General features: G+C 43.7%; 1 long non-coding RNA gene across 1 annotated transcript in view; it reads right to left on the reverse strand.

Moving 5' to 3' along the window:
* Window positions 1-208: 208 nt before the first annotated feature.
* Window positions 209-623, reverse strand: part of LOC108448140 — a 4,793-nt gene continuing 4,378 nt past the window's right edge. Inside the window, exon 2 of the long non-coding RNA XR_001863919.1 lies at window positions 209-359. This is a non-coding gene — a long non-coding RNA (uncharacterized LOC108448140). The remainder of the gene's footprint in view (window positions 360-623) is intronic.

A 623-nucleotide genomic window follows, 5' to 3' on the forward strand; every position in this document is an offset into this window, starting at 1 on the left:
CCTCGCTTGCTCTTTTAAACAATATCTCCCTTGTTGGTGGTTTGGGTTTTATTATTATTATTGTTATTATTATTTTAAGTGTGATTTTTGTTGTTGTTGCTGCTGCTGCTGCTCCAGTTAATCTGTCTCCCTCTCTGCGTCTTTTTGATCTTTCGCTCGCCTTGTGCTGGCTTGAACGCTGTGTTTTGTTTTGTTTGGGGTTTTTTGTTTGGTTTGGTTTTTTTGTTTTTGTTTTTGTTTTTTGTTTTTCTTTTTTTACGCGTCTGATGTTCCCTCTCGGATCCGCAGTGAAAGGTCTCGGGGAAGCTGCTTGCTCCTCGCTTATCTTCTCTGATCTCCTCCTGCTAATTTTTTCCCCCCTGCAAAATCACGACATTGTGGCACTTTCTACTGAAACTTTTATACAGGAGTTAAAACCACGTGGGAACTCCAACCTATAACAGAGACGCCATGGGTTCCTCACTATTTAGGAGATTAAGTTAAGTCTTTTGCCCCCTGGGCTATTACAGTAACTTCCTGATGTGGAAATATTAACTATGCTGTTTCTTTAACTCCCCCCGTCCCCTCCCTCCCTCCCGGTTCCTGCAAACACACCCACCGCACACCGGCTCGCATCCCTGTCC

Source organism: Corvus brachyrhynchos, unplaced genomic scaffold (assembly GCF_000691975.1).
Source record: "Corvus brachyrhynchos isolate BGI_N302 unplaced genomic scaffold, ASM69197v1 scaffold126, whole genome shotgun sequence".
Lineage (NCBI taxonomy): Eukaryota > Metazoa > Chordata > Aves > Passeriformes > Corvidae > Corvus > Corvus brachyrhynchos.